Consider the following 21,323-nt stretch of genomic DNA (forward strand, 5'->3'; position numbering starts at 1 on the left):
CCCATATAGAAGTTAGTCCGTTGTTCTCCAATGTAAAAGTCAAGCGAGCCCCCAGTTTCTGCCCTGACCTGCCCTAGTTTGGTGCCTTTGCTTCAATAAAAATAATTAAAACAAACTCCCCTAACACGTTCCCATGACGAGCTGAACGGTCCCGACTCTCGTCACTGTCTTCTCAATGGATAACATAGCGATGCGCCGCAGTCGCACAGATGACGTAAACGCGTCAGCGTGACATGAATACGTCATCTGCGCCGCAACACTAGGTTGTTATGGATGCAAGAGACGAGGTCTCCGCTCTGCTCCTCTGCAATCTGCCGCCACGCACCATGGACGGGTACAGTTCATTTAAGCAAGTGGGCTTCGTAAAGCGCCCGGCGGCCGAGTGGGCCCCTGCAAGAGCAGTGGGCCCCGACACTTGCCCGGGTTCTGACGCCGACCCTGGGCCCAGGTACACCCATCTACTGTTTGGAGAAGTCTAGCCAGAAGTGGTCTTTATAAAAGAATTGCGGCCAAAAAGCCATAACTTTGACGTAGAAACAAATCCAAGCGACTCAACTATGCACAAAAACATAGGAGCTGGGGTGCAGAAAATGAGCAGCAGGTGCTCTAGACTGATGAGTCATAATTTTTAATATTTGGCTGTAACAGAAGGAAGTTTGTTCGCCGAAGGGCTGGAGAGCGGTACAATAATTAGTGTCTGCAGGCAACAGTGAAGCATGGTGGAGGTTCCTTGCAAGTTTGGGGCTGCATTTGAGCAAATCGAGTTGGGGATTTGGTCAGTATCAGATGAACGTGATATATGTCCGTGCAACGCGCGTGATTTTCACGCGCGTCGCACGGACCTATATTAGTCTATGGGGCCGTGCAGACAATTCCGTGATTTTTACGCAGCGTGAGTCCGCTGCATAAAGCTCACGACATGTCCGTTCTTTGTGCGTATTTCGCGCAACACGCACCCAGTGAATTACACATGATAGGCTTAGCTACAGTACCTAGCAGACAGTATCACACATGCTTGGCTTGGATACGATACTGGGCCCGGCAGACAGTATCACGCATGATAGGCTTGAATACAGATCCCAGCAGACATTATCACATGTGATGTGTGTTACTGTGTGCTAGGCCCTGTATCTAAGCCTGCCATGTATGATGCTGTCTGCTGGCCCATGTATCTAAGCCTACCATCTGTGATACTGTCTGCTGGGACATGTATCTAAGCGTACCATATGTGATACTGTCTGCTGGGATCTGTATTCAAGCCTATCTTGCGTGATACTGTCTGCCGGGCCCAGTATCGTATCCAAGCCAAGCATGTGTGATACTGTCTGCTAGGTACTGTAGCTAAGCCTATCATGTGTAATACTGTCTGCAAGGCCCTGTGGCAAAGCCTATCATGTGTGATACTGTCTGCTGGGTCCAGTATCCAAGCCTACCATGTGTGATACTGTCCGCTGGTCCCTGTATCTATTATGTGTAATACTGTCTGCTGGGCCCAGTATCTAAGTCTATCATGTGTGAAACTGTCTGCTGGGCCCTTTATCTAAGCCTATCATGTGTGAAGGATGGTTTATTTGCTTATATTCTCTGTATGAAATTACATTGTGAATTATCAAGCAGGATGCCGAATTACTAAGATATGTAATATGTGAAAGTGATTATGATAATGTTTAAATTATTTCGTTTCGTGCAGCAGCCATCTTGTCTGGAGTTCCCATCTTGGTTCTTTTGTAGTGAATAGGAAAGTCATTGTTCCTTTAACACAAGTAATGTTGATTTTGTATGTTTTATCTTTGACCTTGGTTCCCATGCGAAGTTGGTAGAGAATGGACAGGGAGTAAGAAGGGAGGGTGGCAAGTATGCGTGAAGGAAGGTCTTCCCCCCCCCCCATCTCCACGAGAAAATTCTGTCCAAAAGAGATAAGGCCACCTGCAAACCTAATGTGTGAAGAATTATAATGATGTATCTGGGATGTATTTTATTGTATGCTTTTTATTGAATAACAAATATTGTCACATTGTCTCTGATTGGTTAACCTCAAGCCTACACCCCTTCTGAATTTCAGTTTAACAGTTTGAGTTTGGTAATAAATCCTTCAGAGGAGTATTTTTGAACATATCAGCAGTGTCTGTGTGTTTTCTTCTCCTCTCTCGATATATATCGGTGAAATATCCTAATTAGGATACTGACTAATGGGGTCTGGCCTTGAGAGTCTGTTTGGACTTGTCTAAATTTCAGTCTAATATATTTTGAGCGATGGATTTCCACGACAGTAATGGTGCCGAAACCCGGGAGATTGCACGTCTGATAAGCTGTCACTGGAGAGGTCTGGCTTTGCATCTGTGAATTACAAAAATCCGCGGTAGGTAAGGAGCTTATTCTTACACCATTCACACATGTATTGCGTAAGCCTTGGAATCTAGCTGTCAGACGTCACATCTTCTGGACGAGGCCTCCTTAGTCAGCAGTGGATTGAAAGATAGATCCAAAAAGGTATGTTGAAGCTTTTTGTGTGATGAGGGATTGCAGGTGTGTACGTGATCTTAAACTGTTGATATGAAAGACATTAGAGAATTTTTGCCAGCAATTACATTGTTAACCAGAAAAATTGTGAGAAGTGTAAGACCTCCGCCTTTGGAATGCAGTAATGTAGCGTATGGCGGAGAGAAGTCGTAACTCACATGTGAAGTATTTGAAATGAAAAGATTGTAGTCTGGACTGTGAGGAAAAAAACAAAACTTGTGCTTGCTGCTCTGTTGTAGTGTCATTTGTTATATAGTTGTGTCAAATTGTTGAGGATTAATAGTTGTTCTGTTACCCGTTTGTCTGGGATTATAGTTGGGAGGTATTGACTGTTGGTAGGTGAGAGGAAAGTTGGATAGTTGTGAGTAATATCCTGTAGTACCACAGGGGCTTCAATGGTTAAGTCCTGATAATGTAGAATCCAGTGCAAGGAGAAGCAATTGCGTCTATATTGAATTTGCACTCAATACCATTACCCAGTGCAATAGGGAAAACTTTGAATACTGTATTAGAAAATCATTTATATTTTCCTAACTCATTGCCAGACAGTGATATTGTGTGTAAGGGTCCATAAACCAGTTGTATGCATTGCCAGACTGGCATAAGGTGGGAATCAGTACAGACTGATTTCTAGCACATGTGATAATCCGGCATATACACTTTGATGTAAAATAACATCCAAGTAATTAAGTCTGTAGTAGTATAACATCAGACCGCTGGATTGAATACCGTTGTAATATAACATCCTGTATTCAATGAATGACCCTGACACTTACCCCAGATGCCACCTGTGTCATAGTAGTAATTACAGTGAAGGACATTGGTATTGGCTCAGACCCAGAGCCCCTAAAGAAATCATCACCAACATAGATAACAGCCCCCTAAACTACAACCTGCAGAGTGAACGGCTGAGCGGGGAGGATAATATATATATGTTACCAAATATAATTTGCATGTGAAACCATTGCAAAGTGCTAGAGGAAAGAGTTTGGGATATATGCTACATCACAGGCTGTATGAACTGAAAGACACCCCCCGGCAGCAAGTGTTCTACATAAATGAATGTGACCAACTCCTGTTTGGATCAATGGAGGTTCATGAATGTCGATTGTGTTGAAGAATTTGCTCTTGTAATTGTTGTTTGGCAGCATTTTGTCTGTTCTTGATGTTCAATCCAGTGAGGGATCAGAGTCTTGATGTTCAATCCAGTGAGGGATCAGAGGATCCTACTGCTAGAATGTCTGGAGGAACGACTTTTGATATCGTATTGGTAAGACAGTCTAGGAGATAGACTGGTCTGAGATATCTGTCGGAAAACGTAGCCTGTTTGCCTGGAGGTGGGGGATTTACCGGAAATCACCCTACTGCTCTCCGACCATGGGGTCAGGAGGAAGTTGGACAAAGATGCTTTGGGGCACTGGTCCCGGCCAACATTAGAATGAGCAAAAGGAGCTGGGGCTTTAATTGTAAAGTATGTGAAGGCAAAATAACACATTGTAAAAAAAATTGTTGGAGAGGCTGGCAGCCGTAAGAAGGATGTTTGCATGTTTTAAATAGAATGGGTTTGTGGAATGTTGAGAGAGGGAGTGGAGTGGCCAGGACAAGGCATAAGTTAAAAGGACAAAGCAGGTGATTACAGGTGGTTACAAGTAAGATGATGTGAGAAAGAACAATTTAAATACAAGTGTAAATTTTCATTGGAAGAGTGAAGAAAACGGAGCAGTCGTGTATATTGCAGTGACTAATGTGGGTCAGAACGGGGGGAGTGTAATGTAACATGTGTGATGTGATGAGACATCTGTGTGATGTGTGTAATGTAACATGTCTGAAGTTTGAAACTAATGGCCATAATAAAAGCAGAACTATATTGTATGTTTCCTATTTTTAACAGCAGTAATATCTAAAAATTGTAGTGTTTTGTGTATGTAGTTAAAATCAGTTCCACTTTTTTTTTCATTTTTTATGGAATGTGTTTTATCTTCGCGCACGCTCAGTTCTCTGTAACTACACCAAGCGAGAAAAATATTACAGCCAGCTGGATCTGTTTGTAAAAAGATAAAAGCTATACTGCATATTAATGTGTTATGATGTGATAAGATTTAATGTTGGAATGTTTTGATGTTGATTCAAATGAATTAAAATACAGATATTGTGAGACACGGGGTCTTGAAAATGTATGTGCCCCCACTGTTCCCTATTTTTATGTATAGTTTATTGGTTTGCAGTAATTAATATTACCAGATATATTATTTTCTGTGTTATTGAATAACTAATTACAATTGTTTTGTTTTTTGTTTTCACACATGAGGCACGTGCTATGGTGCTGCCTAAACGTTATTTTTGAAAATGTGAGATTGGAGTCTATGAGAAAACAGCTCCAAAAACGTCCAAAGAAGTGTCCTGCACTTCTTTTGACGAGGCTGTATTTTTACGCGTCGTCGTTTGACAGCTGTCAAACGACGACTCGTAAATAACAGGTCGTCTGCACAGTACGTCGGCAAACCCATTCAAATGAATGGGCAGATGTTTGCCGACGTATTGTAGCCCTATTTTCAGACGTAAAACGAGGCATAATACGCCTCGTATTCGTCTGAAATTTGGCTGTGTGAACATACCCTTACAGGTAAATGGTTGCAGGTCATTTTAAAGATAAAATTTATTTTTGTCAGGAGAATGTCATATTTTTTGTTCCAGGCTGTTGTGTATTACGGGGGGTTAAATTAGTGCCCCCCCCCCTGATAGAGTGCCCAATTTTATTATGTTGACCTGTAGTTTTGAACCCTGCTACATTACTTTCGCAGATTCCAAAAAGGAGGGACTGGTGAAGGAACTGATCAGTTAGTTTTGTTTTGTGTTTTGTTTTGAATTAATGAATTTGGTTCTAGGAGATCTACAAAATTTGTATGAGCTTCAATGAGTAATCCAGATTAAATGTGTATGACAGTAACCTACATTTTGAGGTTTCTTTGTGTAGATGGTTTCAGATCCTTCCAGAACGGTGAATATGGCACTGGGTATGCTGTGCTGTAGTCTCCACCCAATATGAGGTATTGTGTAAAAGACCATCCCCCTCCAGCAAATTTACACAGGAGGCAGAGGTGACGTCACCCACAGATGAGTCTTCACAGATTTAGATGGGGAGAAGGCAAAACAAAAAAATAGTTTGAATATTGTTTATTTTATGCCAGATTTCAGTAACATATTTTGTTTGTTTTTGTATTAATCAGGTATTTACAGGACCTGGTGGGTGGGATTTACAAGTGTTCTGGATCATCAGATGAATGTAGAACAATAAAACTCCACCCTTTTGAAATGTTCTATCTATATGTGACATGGGTTTCCAATGTAAATTTGTAATGTAGACATACTTCATCATATACAGTATGTGTAGAACAGGATACGAGGCACAAGGTAAATTACCCAGAAACCACTCTCACCTTCTTGTTCATCTCAAGGAGCGGAGCTGGAGGTGCTCGCTGAGGCTTATAACCTGGCAGAAGGTAAGACGGCCGACATTTACACTGCCTCTAGGTACGCTTTTGGCATCGCCCACAATTATGGGCCCATTGGTAGTAGGAATTTTATTGGATCATCGGGTAAGCCAATTGAGAGAGCAAGAGAAGACAGAACTGACAACAAGGGAATGTGCAGCCAGGTATCAGTAAATTGGCTTGTCCCTGGATACAATAATGCCACCACTAGGTTTGTAGCAGCCGGCATGATGTGCGCACGGCGTGACATAGGTAAAACAGCAAAGGTACCTGTGAAAAGTGAAGCCCGGCCAGATTACCCGTCCCAGCGACTGCAGAACATACAACTACCCGAGGTAGAAGTGTATGACAATGTGCTCGTGTGTGTAGATCTGTTCTCAGGGGGGGGCCTGAAGCCCGGCCGGTATTTTCCCCACTGCAGACGTTGTGTGTAAGTGACAGGGGAACAGTGTTATCCCAAGTATTGACCTGATGTTTGTACAATAATAAGATGTCAGCAGTTCTCCAGATGTTATTCCAAAGTTAGTTTGTTTAATAACTGTATTTAAGAAGTTTTGTGGGAATATTAAATACTGAAGTTAAGTTTTATGTAAAGTTCTGGATCAGCCTTAGCATTGGACTATTGGAGGTGTCAGATAAAGGTACAGAAGTGGAATATTCCCATTTGAAAACATTTTTAGTTATTTGTTTTTTTGTTGTTATTATTGTGAAAGGAAAATTCTGTGCAGTGTATATATATATATATATATATATATATATATATATATATAATACGCTCCAAAATACGAGACAGCACTCCAGAAATTGTGAAAAAATAGGATCACTTTAATGCGACGTTTCAGCCCTACTCCATGGGGCCTTTCTCAAGCAGCTTGAGAAAGGCCCCATGGAGTAGGGCTGAAACGTCGCATTAAAGTGATCCTATTTTTTCACAATTTCTGGAGTGCTGTCTCGTATTTTGGAGCGTATTATATATATATATATATATACACACGGCACAGAATTTTCCTTTCACAATAATAACAACAACAAAAAAATAACTAAAAATGATCTAAAGTGATCCTATTTTTTCACAATTTCTGGAGTGCTGTCTCGTATTTTGGAGCGTATTGGTTGTTTGAGACACCGGTCGAGTGTCCGAACGGGAATTTTTTGCACCCCACACAGGAGGAACGGTGCTGCTTTTTCTTTGTTTCTTTTATATATACATATATATATATATATATATATATATATATATATATATATATATATATATATATATATAAAGAAGAAAAATGAGTTTGCATGTATCACTTCTAGTTATTGCTCAATGTGAACATTTGATGTAAAGATGTTATTTGTTAATGTTTTTCTTCAAATTAATTATTTGATTAAGATCAATTAATGTTTATACAATGAAAAAGCTTGTTCTCCACAGGAAGAGTCCAACTCTGAATGGAGGCGTGAGAACCAGATTCTAACAGAATGTGGACGGATAAGGGAAGGTGAACCGGTAACACCCAAGGCATTCTTGATAGCACTTGTATTGATGGTGTATGACCTCACATATGCCCCAAGACTGCAAGGATCGATTTGGTAAGATCTAATTGGTATGTCCCAGGCTTTACAGCTGTTGCTGCTAAATTCTGTTAGAGCTGTTTGATTTGCCTACAGAACAGTCCTGGCAGACCGGTGCCAACCTTATCATACCCGCCTCCCACAAAGAGAACAGACCTTGAGAGGCCTTCCCATGCAATACAAATTAGAGTAAGAAAAATTGGTTTGCGACATTTGTCAGATAAACATGTGGAATCTATATATATTTTGGTGAGCTGGAGATGTTCCAGGCAATCAGCTCAGATCAAGGTACAAATCCTGCTGGAAAGTGTGACACCAAGTGCAAATGAAATGTACCCAATAATTACACATCTTCTAGGTGCCATGTCCATTGGAACAGAGAAGTTTTTCTTATATAAAAGGTGTTTGTTTGATTTAGTTTAAGGGCCTGACATTGTTATTGTATGTACTTAGAACAACTTTTATAGTACGTAGATGTTATCACCAGATTTGTATTTATTTTAACAATTGACAAGGGTTGGGGGTCCCCAGCAAGTGCCAGTAAATATGAACTAAAAGATTTTTAATACGATGAACTCCATCACTGAGGTGCGGCAGGCGCAGCCGGAGCCAGTACAACGCGTTTGTCATGAACTGACGGCAGTGTCCCAATTCCAAGCAGCCGCCCAGACAAGTAACTTACCAGAGGAAGAAGACAGATGAGCGGAGGGTTTGTGGTAGTCACAATAAAACTCCACTAATCCGCCTACGTGGGATCTCACACCAGGCTCACAGCATGAGGTGCTATGTACAGCCCGGTGACGTAAACTAAAAGAGACAGGGTCTGAAAAATGAGAAGGACCAAACCAAGTCCTGATGACATCAGCAAAGTTCAAAGTAAAGACCAAAGACCTGAGTGAATCCGTCAGCAGTATCAAGTGTTTTAATCAGAAGACAGGAGAAGAAGAGGACGATGATGTACAGGACTTGTCAATACAGTGGTGGGACCCCATACCCAAACCGGACATTGGTAATGGCATCATATTAGTTGTGGCCCTATTGATATATTGTTTGAGTTTCATAATCATAATATATCATTTCTGTAATTTAATATGAGAAAAAGGGTGGTTTGTGAAGGATGGTTTATTTGCTTATATTCTCTGTATGAAATTACATTGTGAATTATCAAGCAGGATGCCGAATTACTATGTAATATGTGAAAGGGATTATGATAATGTTTAAATGATTTAGTTTCGTGCAGCAGCCATCTTGTCTGGAGTTCCCATCTTGGTTCTTTTGTAGTGAATAGGAAAGTCATTGTTCCTTTAACACAAGTAATGTTGATTTCGTATGTTTTATCTTTGACCTTGGTTCCCATGCAAAGTTGGTAGAGAATGGACAGGGAGTAAGAAGGGAGGGTGGCAAGTATGCGTGAAGGAAGGTCTCCCCCCTCATCTCCACGAGAACATTCTGTCCAAAAGAGATAAGGCCACCTGCACACCTAATGTGTGAAGAATTATAATGATGTATCTGGGATGTATTTTATTGTATGCTTTTTACTGAATAACAAATATTGTCACATTGTCTCTGATTGGTTAACCTCAAGCCTACACCCCTTCTGAATTTCAGTTTAACAGTTTGAGTTTGGTAATAAATCCTTCAGAGGAGTATTTTTGAACATATCAGCAGTGTCTGTGTGTTTTCTTCTCCTCTCTCGATATATATCGTGAAATATCCTAATTAGGATACTGACTAATGGGGTCTGGCCTTGAGAGTCTGTTTGGACTTGTCTAAATTTCAGTCTAATATATTTTGAGCGATGGATTTCCACGACACATGTGTTATACTGTCTCTTGGGCCCTGTATCTAAGCCTACCATGTGTGATACTGTCTGCTGGGCCCAGTATCTAAGTCTATCATGTGTGAAACTGTCTGCTGGGCCCTTTATCTAAGCCTACCATGTGTTATACTGTCTCCTGGGCCTTGTATCTAAGCCTACCATGTGTGATACTGTCTGCTGGGCCCTTTATCTAAGCCTATCATGTGTTATACTGTCTCCTGGGCCCTGTATCTAAGCTTACCATGTGTGATGTGATACTGTCTGCTGGGCCCAGTATCTAAGTCTATCATGTGTGAAACTGTCTGCTGGGCCCTTTATCTAAGCCTACCATGTGTTATACTGTCTCCTGGTCCCTGTATCTAAGCCTACCATGTGTGATACTTTCTTCTGGGCCCATTATCCAAGTCTATCATGTGTGATACTATCTGCTACGACCTGTAGCAAAGCCCATCATGTGTGATATTGTCCGCTGGTCCCTGTATCTATTATGTGTGATACGGTCTGCTGAGCCCTGTATCTAAGTCTACCATGTGTCATCATGTCATGCCTGCTGGGCCCAGTATCCAAGTTTATGATATGGGATACTATCTGCTAGGTCCAGTTTCCAAGCCTATCATGTGTGATTCTGTCTGCTAGGCCCTGCATTTAAGCCTATTATGTGTGATACTGTCTGTTTTGCCCTGTATCTAAGCCTATGATGTGTGATATTGTCTGCTGGACTGATGTATATAATCCTATGCAGTGGCGGAGCTATAGGGGTCGAAGTCCTATAGATACGCCGTCTCCAATATTTGGGGGGGACAAAACATATGTATTGCGGCTACTACCCCTGATGTCTTAAGACCTTAGAGATGCTCCTGGCTGCTAGTGCTGCATCAATGATTCACTTAAGAGACCCAGTGACGCAGCTGAAAGCTGCGGGCTGTTGGGCGATGAAGAGAATTCCGGGGGTGGGCTCCAAAAAAAACTTTTTCAGCAGGGCCCATGAGCCTTTAGCTACACCCCTGACAAATAGTGGGGCTTAGGTTGCCTATACTTCATTGCAAGCACATCAGTGGAGCAGTCTCGGCTGCATTGCTCCTGTTTTATGGCCTTATTCACACGAACGTGTATTACGTCCGTGATACGTGCGTGAAAATCACGCGCGTCGCGCGGACCTATGTTAGTGAATGGAGCCGTTCAGACAGTCCGTGATTATCACACAGTGTATGTCCGCTGAAAAAAACTCACGACATGTCCTATACTTGGCCGTTTTTTGCGCATCACGCACCCATTGAAGTCAATGGGTGCGTGAAAATCACGCACGGCACATGGAAGCACTTCCGTGTGACGCACGTGATTTGCGCAACAGTAGATAAAGAAATGAAGGAAAAAATAAAAGCACTTCCTTCATTTATTTTTCTAAACTTCAAAACCGAGTGTCATAAGCATGGCTTATGCGTGAAAATCACGCAGCCACGCAGCACATACTGATGACAAACGCAACTGCAACGCGCAAAAAACGCAGCATTTTTTTGCGTGAGCAAAACGCACACGTTCATGTGAATAAGGCCTTAGTCTGCTAAAGAGGAGGAAATAAAATGGAGGCCTGTGGATGCATATGGGCAGAAGGCTTGATTTTTAACTTTTCGTTGTTTAATGGAACTGAACCACTGTGCAGCTGTTTTTTTATTTTTATTTTTATTTTTTAATATGCATATGACAAATTTTGGACCCAGCTATTGCATGTTAGGTAAACCTGCACATTGCAAGCAATGTAAATGTTGATCATTACACATTTGGGAAAATGTACTCTATAAATGTTGTGTGTAGTGTGCAGGGTGCAACAGGACCCAAGTGTTTACACTGCCTATGTTTTCAGAATGTTGTAATATGACTTGCATACACGGTTTGCACGTACCCAGCATGTTACTGCCAATGTGATATAGCCTGTGGTGATCAACGTAGTAGATGATACATTTCCTATTTATTTTCTTGGCTACTTCTATTCATTTTTTTATTGTGCTTCTTTACACACGTCATGAGAGCAGTGAATTTATTGCTCATTTATACATTCCTCGATGTGCTTTACTCAGTACGTTTATTTTGGCCTCATTTCGGCTCGTCATATTTTGGCATGCATTGTTGTTCCTTGATCGGTTCCCAAACAAGTTCCTATAATGATCACAACATACTGGAAATTAACAGATTTCATGTTTCTAATGCCCTAGCTGAAACAACAAATACATTATCATGAAATATGAACTGCAAGGATTCCAATATATAGAGAGTGACTTATCCTAGTCAACCCTGGAACAATCTCTTTAACCCCTTCTCGACGTTCGTCGTATGCATACGTCATGGAAAGCTAGTGCTTCCCGCATTTTGCCGTATCTCCATACGACAAATGGTGGACACCGGCTCAGAAGCGTAGTCGGTGCCACCATCCCCAGGTGTCGGTTGCCTGTTATAGCTGACACCCTGGGGTAATGGCGAGGACCGAAGTTTGCTCCGATCCCTCCCATTAACCTCTTAAATGCAGCGGTCAAAAGCGATTGCTGCATTAAAGGTGTTTGCAGCTCATCGGCACCCAAGCAATTAGCTGAGCCGGCGTCATCAGCGGTGGGTGTCAGCTGTACGTTACAGCTGATATCCACTTGTAATGGCAGGAACCGGAGCTAGCTCCGATTTCTGCTATTAACCCCTTAGATGCAGCGATCGAAATCGATCGCTGCATCATTGCGGTTGGTAGCAGATCTGCAGCCCTGGAATGCTATAGCAGGGCTGCCGACCGCTGCTATGGCAACAGGAGGCCTAATAATGACCTCCTGTTCAGCCATTATGGAAGCCGATTAGGCCACGCCCGGAGGAGAGAAGCCTAATTGGCTTGATGTCAGTGAATGACTGACAGATCTAATACATTGCACTACATAGGTAGTGCAATGTATTAGAAAAAGTATCTGACAGTTGGACCTTCAAGTCCCCTAGTGGGACTAAAGAAAAGTGTAAAAAAAAGTGTAAAAAAAGTGAATTAAAAAAAATATATATAATAAATGTTTCAAGTAATAAAATAAAACACAATCACCATTTTTCCCTTATCAAGTAATTTATTATGAAAATAAATAAATAAACTATACATATTTGGTATCACCGCATCTGTAACAGCCTGAACTATAAAAATATTATGTTATTTATTCCACACGGTGAACGGCATAAAACAAAACGTAAAGAACAATGCCAGAATTTTGTTTTTTTTGGCTACTTTGCCCTACAAAAATTGTAATAAAAAGTGATCAAAAAGTCGCTTGTATGCAAAAATGGTACCTATAAAAACTATAGCTCGTCTCGCAAAAACCAAGCCCTCATACAGCTTAGTCGACAAAAAAAGTTTAAAAGCTATGATTCTTACAACATGGCGACAGAAAAAATACATTCTTTTACAAAAGTCATTTTATTGTGCAAAAAGTTGTAAAACATAAAAAAGTGCTATAAATTTGGTATCGCCGGAATCGTACTGGCCCGTAGAATAAAATTAACATGTCATTTATAATGCATGGTGAACGTAAAAAACAAACTGTAAAAAACGATGCCAGATATGCTAGTTTTTGGTCACCTTGCCTCCCAAAAAATAGGATAAAAAGTGATCAAAATGGTACCAATAATAACTACAGCGCGTCCCGCAAAAAAACATCTCTCATACCACTACGTCTATGAAAAAATATTTAGTTAAGACTCCAATAAGTCAGGAAAGAAAAATATGCAGTTGTGAAGGCCCGAGGGGAACATTACTTCTGTTTCAAAAGGCGATATATCAAGGCCCTAAAAGTAAAGAACCAGGGAGTGTAGGACCCAAACATATCTGCTGGAAGTGAGGGTGCACGTATCATACCAGCACAACACTTTCCCAGCAAAATTCCCCAAACTGCAAAGGTGCAGAGTGTCGACCAAAAGGGGGATAAGAAACAACACCATTTATCAGGTGCGACACTGGCCTGTGCTTGAAGGATTGCTTCTCAGCGTAACACACATCTATGGATTATTTTACCCCATTATTATACCACCTGACTATGCCTCTGATGTACTCTGCCGGTTTACATATGCCCCCACATTATAAACTAAAATACCAGTAAAACTCCAAACAAAACTACTACCAAGCAAATCCACGCTCCAAAAGCCAAATGGTGCTCCCTCCCTCCTGAACCCTACAGAGTGCCATAACATCAGTTTACTTCCACATATATGGCATCGCAATACCCGCTAGAACCCTTTTACCAATTTTTGGGGTGTGTGTCTCCAGTGGCACAAGCTGGGCACAACATATTTGCCACTGAAATGGCATATCTGGGGAAAAATGTAAAATTTTTACTTTGCACCATTCGCAGCGCAATCATTTATGGAAAAGACCTGTGGGGTGAAAATGCTCACTACACCCCCTAATAAATGCCTTGAGGGGTGTAGTTTCCAATATTGGGTCACTTCTCAGGGGTTTCTTTTATTTTTTCACATCAGAGCCTCTGCAATTGTGAACCAATACTTTGTAAATCGCCAAATTAGGCCTCAATTTTGCATAGTACACTTTCACTCCTGAGCCTGGTTGAATGTCCAGGCAAAAAATTAGGGCCACATGTAGGGTGTGTAAAGGATTTGCCAGACACAGCTTCTGTGTCGACGCCCGTGGGCAATCAGTCTGCACCTGCTCCTATGTCTGTGAAACTAACTCCATCTTCCACCACTCAGGGTGGCAGGCTTAGGAGTGGGATAGCCTATCACAGCCTGGCCAGATGGAGCTAGCTCCCGCCCACTGTCTATTTATACCTGCCTTTCCTGTTCCTCCTTTGCCTGTGATTCTTCTATGCTTGTTTCCTGGCTTGCTGCTGCTGCTTGTACTACTGATCCTCTGCTTGTTTTTGACCTTGGCTTTCTGACCACTCTCCTGCTCAGCGTTTTGTACCTCGTTCTCTCCTGTTTTGACTCGGCTCATTCACTACTCTTGTTGCTCACGGTGTCTCCGTGGGCAGCTGCCCCGTTTCCCTAGCTTCTGTGTACCCTTGCCTGTTTGTCTGTCTTGCACTTACTGAGCGTAGGGACCGTCGCCCAGTTGTACCCCGTCGCTTAGGATGGGTCGTTGCAAGTAGGCAGGGACTGAGTGGCAGGTAGATTAGGGCTCATCTGTCTGTCTCCCTACCCTGTCATTACAAAAAGGGGGGGCACTGTAAAGGATTTGCCAGACACAGCTTCTGTGTCGATGCCCGTGGTATGTAATGACAGGGTAGGGAGACAGACAGGTGAGCCCTAATCTACCCGCCACTCAGTCCCTGCCTACTTGCAACGACCCGTCCTAAGCGACGGGGTACAACTGGGCGACGGTCCCTACGCTCAGTAAGTGCAAGACAGACAAACAGGCAAGGGTACACAGAAGCTAGGGAAACGGGGAAGCTGCCCACGGAGACACCATGAGCAACAAGAGTAGTGAACGAGCCGAGTCAAACCAGGAGAGAACGAGGTACAAAACGCTGAGCAGGAGAGTGGTCAAAAAGCCAAGGTCAAAAACAAGCAGAGGATCAGTAGTACAAGCAGCAGCAGCAAGCCAGGAAATAAGCATAGAAGAATCACAGGCAAAGGAGGAACAGGAAAGGCAGGTATAAATAGACAGTGGGCGGGAGCTAGCTCCGTCTGGCCAGGCTGTGATAGGCTCTCCCACTCCTAAGCCTGCCATCCTGAGTGGTGGAAGATGGAGTCAGTCTCACAGACATAGGAGCAGGTGCAGACTGATTGCCCACGGGCGTCGACACAGAAGCTGTGTCTGGCAAATCCTTTACAGGGTGTTTCTAAAACCAAGAAACACAGCATAATAATTAGATAGCTGTGTTGTTATGGTGGCACAAGCTTGGTACCACATATTGCCATATCTATGCAAAAAAATCCCCTTTTCACTCTGCAACATCGAGTGCACACTAATTTCTGCAAAACACCAGCGGGTTTAACATTCTCACTACACCCCTAGGTGAATACCTTGAGGAGTGTAATTTCCAAAATGGGATCACTTCTGGGGGGTTTCCATTGTTTTGGTCCCACAGGGGCTTTGCAAATGCGACAAAGTGCCCAGAAACCATTCCAGCAAAATCTGCACTCCAAAAGCCAAATGGCGCTCCTTCTCTCCTGAGCCCCGCCGTGTGCCCAAACAGCAGTTCATGACCACAAATGGGGTATTGCCGTACTCGGGAGAAATTGCTTTACAAATGTTGGGGTTCTTTTTTTCCTTTATTTGTTGAGAAAATTAAAAATTTTTAGCTAAAGATACGTCTTATTGAAGAAAAAGGATTTTTTTATTTTCACTGCCCAATTCTAATAAAGTCTATGAAACACCTGTGTGGGTTAAAATGCTCACTACACCCCTAGACAAATTTTTCACGTGGTGTAGTTTAGTGAATGGAGTCACTTTTGGGTAGTTTACACTAGTGTTGTCACGATACCAGAATTTGGACTTCGATACCGATACTTCGTGTAGTATTGTGAGTTAGATACCAAAACGGCTTTCTTTCACTATGGTAGGCATGAGGTATTATGAATTTTGAACCTCCATGTGCCTCACATTAATAGTAATTAACCCCATCATGTACCTCACACATTAACCCAATGTTGTCCATTATGACTAATAGTAATTAACCCCATCATGTACCTCACACATTAACCCAATGTTGTCCATTATGACTGAGGAACATGACGGGGTTAATGTGTGTGTGTTTTTTTTTTTTTTCCTTGTTTTTTTTTAAACTTTAATGTACTGGCATATATCTATATGCCAGTACATTAGCCTGTGTACTGATAGTACACAGGCAGCTGTTAGGACATACCTCAGTATGTCCTAACAACAGGAAATATGGTCAGACAGCCCTGGGGTCCTTCAATGGACCCTGGGCTGTCTGACCATATATGGTATGGCCCTCGATCGTGTCACAGGAATTCCCTGTGATGCGATCCAAGAGGCACCCACCTTCTCAATTTCCCCTGAATGCTGCGCTGCGGTGGTGGTCAGCTTTGATCGCAGCATTCAGGGGAATAACGGCGGAGATGAGAGGTTTCTCTGATCTCCGCCGTTACAGCGGGACTGTGGCTGTGTAATACAGCCATTGCCCCGCTCCTGACAATAAGTGCACGTGCGGTCAGCATGAGGTGATGCGGCGGCGCTGCACTAATGAACGGCGGGGCAGGTACCGAAGACAGAACCTGGGGGGTGTTTTGCAGTGCATCCGCCATGTTCTGTCTTCAGTGCCGCCGCTCATTAGTGCAGCACTGGTCGCATCACCTCATGCTGACCGCACACACTTCTCACAAGCGGGGCAATTGCTGTATTACACAGCCGCTGTTCCGCTCTTATACATTCATGTGTTACTATACTAAGACGTGCGGCCGCATATCTTAGTATCGAAATACATGAAATAACGGTATCGAACCGTTTGAGGGTGCACAGTATCGAAACAGTATTGAAGTTTCGATGCATCGTGCATCCCTAGTTTCCACTGTACTGGTACGTTAGGGGCTTTGCAAAATGCTCACTACACCCCTAGATAATTTCTTCAAGGGGTGTAGTTTCCAAAATGGGGTCACTTGGGGGTTTCCACTGTTTTGTCCGCTCAGGGGCTTTACAAATGCGACATGGCCTCTGCAAAGAATTCCTGATAAATTTGAGCTCCAAAATCCAATTGGTGCTCTTTCCTTTCTAAGCCCTGCCGTGTGTCCAAACAGGCGTTTATGACCACATGTGGGGTATTGTTTTACTTGGGAGAAATTGCTTTACAAATCTTGTGGTGCTTTTTCTCCTTTAGTCCTTGTGGGAATGAAAAGAATTTTGCTAAACCTACGTTTTATTGCAAAAAAATTCGGATTTTCATTTTCACGATCTACTTCAAAAAATTTCTGCAAAAAACCTGTGTGATCAAAATGCTCACTACTCCCCTAGATAGTTTCCTCAAGGGGTGTAGTTTCCAAAATGGGGTCACTTGTGGGGGGTTTCCACTGTTTCAGCATCACAAGACCTCTTCAAACCTGCCTAAAATATATTCTCATAAAAAGGAGGCCCCAAAACTCACTAAGTGCTCCTTTGCTTCTGAGGCCTGTGCTTCAGTGCATCACCACACTAGGGCCACATGTGGGATATTTCTAAAAACTTCAGAATCTGGACAATAAATATATAGTTGTGTTTCTCTTTTAAAACCTTCTGTGTTACAAAAATTGGATAAAAAAAAATTAATTTCTGAAAAAAAAAAATGAAATGTGTAAATTTCATGTCTACTTTGCTTTCATTCCTGTGAAATGTCTAAAGGGTTAAGAAACTTTCTAAATGCTGTTTTGAATACTATGAGGGTTTTTTAAAATGGGGTTGACTTATTGGGGATTTCTAATATATAAGGCCCTCAAAGCCACTTCACAACTGAACTGGCCCCTGAAAATACAGCCTTTTGAAATTTTCTTGAAAATGTGAGAAATTGCAGCTAAAGTTGTAAGCCTTGTAATGTCCTAGAAAAATAAAAGGATGTTCAAAAAAAGATTATACATTTAAAGATACATTTAAGTTGAGAAAAATGCTAATTTTAGCAATTTTTCACTAAATTTTGGTGTTTTTCCACAATTAAATAGTGAATATATCGAGCTAATTTTGCCAGTAACATAAAGTCCAATGTGTCACGAGAAAACAGTCTCAGAATTGTTTGGATAGGTAAAAGCATTCAGAAGTTATTACCATATAAAGTGAAACGTGAGATTTGAAAAATGAGGCTCCGTCAGGAATGTCAAAAGTGGCCAAAGAATGAAGGGGTTAATCACAAAAACAACATGCAAACAACAACCGGAATTTTTTTTATATAAAGGGTACCCCGAAACAGAAGGACTAAACCATAGAATAATGACATTGACTTAGGTTCAATATTAAGTGGCAGAAGTGGACTGAGGAGACTGGAATTACTGCTTGTTTCTAGAATTAAATTAATCTGGTTTCACACTAATATAACATATGGTTACAAGCCATAGTGACATGTAGTACTCAAAATGTGTAAAGATAACTCTGCTAAGGGTCCTTTTACACCGGCTGATATGAGCCATAAACACGAGTGCCGATCAACGTGACAGCTCGTGGATCGGCGCTCGTTTGCTCCTTTCACAAGGAGCTTTGATCAGTAATGTATGGGGATGAGCGATTGTTACTACAATCGTTTGTCAACATGCATTTCCTTCATGTCGGCAGCACATCTCCCTATTTACACAGGGAGATGTGCTGCCGAAAACAAACAGATCAGCCAATAAACAAGCGTTTTCTGGTTCATTGGCTGATCGTTGCTGTTTACACAGGGCAATGATCGGAAACAAGTATTCACATGAAAGCTCGCTTGCCTGATAATTGGCCTGTGTAAAAGGGCCCTAAGAGTCAGTCTGAAGAGCTGAAACTGAAGAGAAGGCAGTGATTGTACATAGCTTCATCCATGTATATAGCTTCATCCATGTTCGCTGTCTCCTGCTATTTAGAGCTGTTGTCCTTAATTTGAAAATTTTCTATATAAATACATTAGGAAAAGAAGGGGTAGTTTGGGGATGGAGTTTTTGGACTTTTGACACAGTAGTTGACATGGGCCCACATGTACTAAGACTGGCATATACTACTGTCAGCTACTGGCAGCTCGGACAGTAGCAAGTATGGCACTTGACCAGGATAGCACGGGATACAGGATACAGGATACAGGTAAGGGAAAACACTGGGAACTGGAAGACACTAGGAGACCATTTGCATAGACAAACTTTTTGTATGACAACGACGCTCAGGCATGGGAGGAAGGGGCTGGGCCCTTCTTATAGCCCAAGATGCTCTGGGAGCAATCAGCTCAATCCCCACCTGCGTGCGCATTGGCTTCTTAAGTCTGGACTGAGCTCGCGAGCGCACCCTGGTGGTCACTGTGGAACAGGACAGCCGTATGTGCAGACATCTCTGGAGAGAAGGGCGTCGACTGGATGGAAGGAGTTTGTGGTCAGCGACCACGGACGTTACAACTACGCACGTCTAAGTAAATGAGATAGTGATTTGCTCTAAATGTATTAAAAGGCGCACGCCTCTTAATAAGTTTGGAGCATTATAAGGGCTATGACAGGTAGGGTTATGACAAGGAGTACATTAGCACCAAAATGTGCGCCTTTTTCAACATAGTTTATTTAATAAATGAGGCACGCACCATCTGTATTTTGAATTCTCCGACAGAGTAGTTAAGACGAGACGTAGATTTGCACCAACATTTGCACCTTTTTCCACTTAGTTTGCTTAATTAATGCGGTCAGAACTACATCTTATTGGAAACCAAGTCCACTTTCTAAGGCCTTATGCACACGAACGTATATTTTTCCTCCCGTAAATACTGGCGTAAATACGGGTCCTTGGTCACACGTATTCGACCCGTATTGCACCAGTATTTACGGACCCGTGCCCGTAAATACGGGTCCGATGTCACCAGTATTCCACCCATATTTACGGGCACGTTTTCGCTGCAAAATTGCACTGCACTAATCGGCAGCCCTTCTCTCTATCAGTGCAGGATAGAGAGAAGAGACAGCCCTTTTCGCAGTAAAAGTAAAAGAAATTCATACTTACCCGGCCGTTGTCTTGGTGACGCGTCCCTCTTTCGACATCCAGCCCGACCTCCTGGATGACGCGGCAGTCCATGAGACCGCTGCAGCCTGTGATTGGCTGCAGTGGTCACATGGGCAGAAACGTCATCCCAGGAGGTCGGACTGGAGGAAGAAGCAGGGAGTTCTGAGTAAGTATGAACGTCTTTTATTTTTTACAGGTCGATCTATATTGTGATCGGTAGTTTCTGTCCAGGGTGCTGAAAGAGTTACTGCTGATTGTTGAACTCTTTCAGCACCCTGGACAGTGACTATCCCCTGATGTCGCCTAGCAACGCTCCCGTAATTACAGGAGCACACACGTCGTCACCCGTAATTACGGGAGCCCCATAGACTTCTATGGGCCTGCCCGTGCCGTAATTACGGCCTGAAATAGGACATGTTCTATATTTTTCAACGGCATGGGCACCTTCCCGTAAGCATACGGGGAGGTACCCGTGGCCAATAGAAGTCCATGGGCCCGTAAAAATGTGCCGTAATTGCTTTTCAAATTTGGCAATTGACGAGAAAAGGTGCAAATTTAACGGCAGATTTGCTATGTGCCAGCGTTTTGCGACTATTTCTTGGTGCAGTTTACGCTAAGGACTGGAGTAAAGTGCTCAGTAAATATAAGTCTTGGTCCAGGAAAAATATTTTATGCTTTGCTAGAATTACTTGAAAATGTATTTCATAACTGTGTTTCTTTATTTTTGAACTGACAATATATAGATAAATGTAAAGTTATGCATCTGGGTACCAACAACCTGCATGCATCATATGTCCTAGGGGGAGCTACACTGGCGGATTCACTTGTTGAGAAGGATCTGGGTGTACTTGTAAATCATAAACTAAATAACAGCATGCAGTGTCAATCAGCTGCTTCAAAGGCCAGCAGGATATTGTCGTGTATTAAAAGAGGCATGGACTCACGGGACAGGGATGTAATATTGCCACTTTACAAAGCATTAGTGAGGCCTCATCTAGAATATGCAGTTCAGTTCTGGGCTCCAGTTCATAGAAAGGATGCCCTGGAGTTGGAAAAAATACAAAGAAGAGCAACGAAGCTAATTAGGGGCATGGAGAATTTAAGTTATGAGGAAAGATTAAAAGAATTAAACCTATTTAGTCTTGAAAAAAGACGACTAAGGGGGGACATGATTAACTTATATAAATATATTAATGGAACATACAAAAAATATGGTGAAATCCTGTTCCATGTAAAACCCCCTCAAAAAACAAGGGGGCACTCCCTCCGTCTGGAGAAAAAAAGGTTCAACCTGCAGAGGCGACAAGCCTTCTTTACTGTGAGA

The sequence above is a fragment of the Rhinoderma darwinii genome, chromosome 1, assembly GCF_050947455.1.
Source record: "Rhinoderma darwinii isolate aRhiDar2 chromosome 1, aRhiDar2.hap1, whole genome shotgun sequence".
NCBI lineage: Eukaryota > Metazoa > Chordata > Amphibia > Anura > Rhinodermatidae > Rhinoderma > Rhinoderma darwinii.